At 40.1% G+C, this 3,755-nt stretch overlaps 1 non-coding gene across 1 annotated transcript; it reads left to right on the forward strand.

The window, feature by feature from the left end:
• Positions 1-764: 764 nt before the first annotated feature.
• TRNAW-CCA (transfer RNA tryptophan (anticodon CCA)) lies at positions 765-837 on the forward strand. Its single transcript has one exon. It is a non-coding gene; the product is annotated as a tRNA-Trp (tRNA).
• The last annotated feature ends 2,918 nt before the right edge of the window (positions 838-3,755 follow it).

Consider the following 3,755-nt stretch of genomic DNA (forward strand, 5'->3'; position numbering starts at 1 on the left):
AGAGAAGTGAGCTTTTATCTACTTATATTTATTTATTTGCTACATCAGGCCTTAGTTCTGGCACATGGAATCATTGTTGAAGCACGCAGGATCTTTTTTATAGTTGCAGCATGTGGGATCTAGTTCTCCAACCAGGGCTCAAACCTGTGCCACCTGCATTGGGAGTGCAGAGTCTTAGCCATTACATCACCAGGGAAGTTTCTGAAATGACCTTTTATTGAGTTAAGCACTTTTAATTTGGGGGATCGTTTGTTATAGCAACTAGTGTTATTTACCTGGATTTATATAAACCCTTCAGGGAGTGAGTAATTGGCTCATGATGAAAGTGGAAGAAAGGAGAGGAAACCCTACAAAAGTTCTTCAAGGCAGAATGATTGGAGCTTGACCGCTTCTAAGTGAGTACCGTGTAGTATGAAGTCTTCCTCATATGGTACTACCCCTGCCCCAAAGGAATCACTTCTGAAAGCCATGGCTTTCTGAATTATCTGAGCATCCGAGGTGTGCTTTTGAGAGAAAAGGTAATGAATCACTAACTGGATAATGTCAGGGCTTCTTCTGAGGCTGAAGAGATGTTTGTAGAGGGCAGAGTAATAGAATCACAGCTTCTCTATCCTGGGACTGGCTAGATGGGGACCCTAAGTCACTGATGGGACAGAATTTGGCACAGATAATGGGCAGGAAGTTATTACACTAAGAGCTGTGACAAGGATGGAAATAATGCTAAGATTTCAGAAGGAATCCTGATAGAATTTATCACAGGGTCTTCTCTGATGGTCCAGTGGTTAAGACTCCATGCTTCCAATGCAGGGGACCTGGGTTTGATCCCTAGTCAGAGAATTAGGTCTCACATGCTGCAACTAAAAAGATCCCACATGCTGCACCTAAGACCTGGTGTGATTAAATAAATTTAAAAAAAGAGAGAAATCATTACAGATCTGAAATCCCAATCTCACTATCTGACTCTATATGTTCATTCATCTGTGCCTTGGGCTGAGAACACTCGATCCCACACAAGAGGCGACCGGAGGATGTCTGCTACTCTGGGTACCATCTTCTCATGGAGTTGTCTTTCTTCCTCCTTCCTTGGGAAAGCCTCATTTCTCAGACGCCTTCTAAGACCCTCTCACTTTTCCAATGATATTTCAGCCTTTGGAAGACAGATGGATACTTTGGTCTTGGTCTTATTTAATCATCTTTACCCTTTAGACTTTCAACCATTTGATGATTTACATTCAGGAGAGTTCAGCATTCTAGGTTACTGCTTTGGATAGTTCCTACTGCTTTTTGTTATACACACACACACACACACACACACAGGTGTTCATCCTCTAAAAGCTTTCAGTATAGTAGTTACGAGAGAGTCCTCTGGGATGCAATAACCATTCAATGGAAGAAGAAATAGTGTTTTCAACAAATGATGTTGGGACAACTGGATACTTACATGCAAAGGAATAAATTTGGACCTCTAGCTCACACCATATCAAGACCTAAATACATATAAAACCTAAAACTTTTAAACTCTTTGAACAAAACCAAAAAGCAAATCTTTATGTGCTTGGGTTGGGCAAAGCCTTCTTAGACACTATATCAAATGCATAAGCAACAGAAGAAAATAATAGATAAAATTGGACTTTCTGAAAACTAAAACTTCTGTGCTTCAAAGCACAGCATCAAGAAAGTAACAAGGAAACCTACAGAAGAGAAAATATTTTCAAATCATTTACCTGATAAGGGACTCGTATCCACAAAATGTATAAAGAACTCTTACAGCTCAAGCCATTTTTTAAATGAGCAAAGCATTTGAATAGACATTTCCCCAAAGAAAAAAATATATACGTGATCAATAAGCACATGAAAAGATGCTCAACACCATTTGTCTTTAGGGAAATGCAAACCAAAGCCACAGTAAGATGCCATTTCACATCTACTATGATGGCTATAATCAAAACAGTGGAAAATAATAAGTGTTAGGATATGCAGAAATTGTAATCATTATACATAGCTAGCAAAAATTTTAAATGGTTAAAAAATGTAAAATGGTACAGATACTTTGGAATTTGCAGTTCCTCAAAGAAACAAACAAACAAAAACAAACCACCAGCACATAGTCAACACCAGACGCTATGATTCCATCCCTAGGTACGCCCAAGAGAAAAGAAAACATGTCCACACGAAACCCTGTACACAAACGTCGATAGCAACATTATCTGTATCAGCTTTCAAAATGGAAACCAAAAGTCCGTCAGCTGGTGAATGGATAAACAAAAGTGGTATGTCTATACAATGGAACATTACTTGGTCACAAAAAAGGAATGGGGGTACTGATACATGCTGAAACATGGATGAATTCTGAAAACATGCTAAGAGAAAAAAGCCAGTCATAAAAAGTCATATTTCATGATTTCATTTATATAAAATGTACAGAACAGGTAAATCCATTGAGACATAGTATAGATAAATAGAACCTGAAGGGCTGGGAGATGGAAGAAATTAGGAATCATCTACTAATGAATATAGGGTTTCTTTTCGGGTGACAAAAATGTTCTGGAATTAGATAGTGATGATAGTCACAGAACTCTGTAAATGTATCTGAAAAACACTGACGTAAGTATACACTATAAGAGGGTTAATTGTATGGTATATGAATTGCATTCCTATAAAGCTATTTGGAAAAGAGAGAGGGGAGAAGTCTTTGGAGCCAGACTGCTTGAGTTCAAATCCTTGTTCCTCTGATCACTCCCTGATGAATGATCATTTATCCCCTCTGTGCCTCACTTTCCTCCTGTGTAAAATGAAAATAATAGCAGTACCAGCCTCATAGCATTGTGAGGGTTACATGAATCAATGGAATAACTCCTGGCACAGAGCAAGCACTCCATAAAGTGTTAACTGCTATTATTATTATTGCTATTTTATTATTACTGTTTTGGGGCCACACCATGCAGCATCTGGGATCTTAGTTCCCTGACCAGGGATTGAATCTGTGCCCCCTGCCATGGAAGTGCAGAGTCTTAACCACTGGGCAGCCAAGGAAGTCAATGTTGTTTTTCTTATTAATGACCTATGCCCTTATGTACAATGATGCTGGTCATCTGTACATAAATCAAGAGCCAAAGAACACTTGTGAGCAGGGAAGGCTTGGTTCAGAGAGATGTCCACGAGCAGAACCAAGGCTTGGAGATCTCAGTAGCTCCCATGTTGAAAGAGCCACTCACTTAGTACATCTAAATACACATAAATACAGAGTCTGGCTCCAGATTTTTGGCTGGAGTCCATTGAGAATTATGAATCCCTCTTTGAACAATGGCAGCTATTATTAAAAATCTAGAGACTTTGAATTGGATGCTTTCTCCAGCCCAGACACTGATTCAGAGCTGCAACATTCTAAATGGCGAGGCTAGAAATTGATGCTGCTTTTGAGCTGATTTATGGAGAGGTTTCTTGATCTGGGTCAAGTTCCTGCAACATTTGGAAAGTGACGACTATAGCATCATTATTTCCCCCAAATGACCAAAATTATAGCCGGTAACTTGAGGCCAGTAAATTTCCCTGCAGCAGATGTTAAACTCTTTTAAAAGATGATTAACAATGGGAGACTTGGGCTGTGTGGCAGAGCAACCAGTGGGGTGGTGTGGCTGAAGTCAACGTGTGAGGTAAGGGGCACGTCCAGACCCCCACGGCGTGGTGGGGAGCCCAGGCTGGAGACTCCAAGAGCCCACAGGTTGTGATGTAAATCAAGCCTGTGGTCCTGGGTG

This window comes from Muntiacus reevesi, chromosome 20 (assembly GCF_963930625.1).
Source record: "Muntiacus reevesi chromosome 20, mMunRee1.1, whole genome shotgun sequence".
Classification (NCBI taxonomy): Eukaryota; Metazoa; Chordata; class Mammalia; order Artiodactyla; family Cervidae; genus Muntiacus; species Muntiacus reevesi.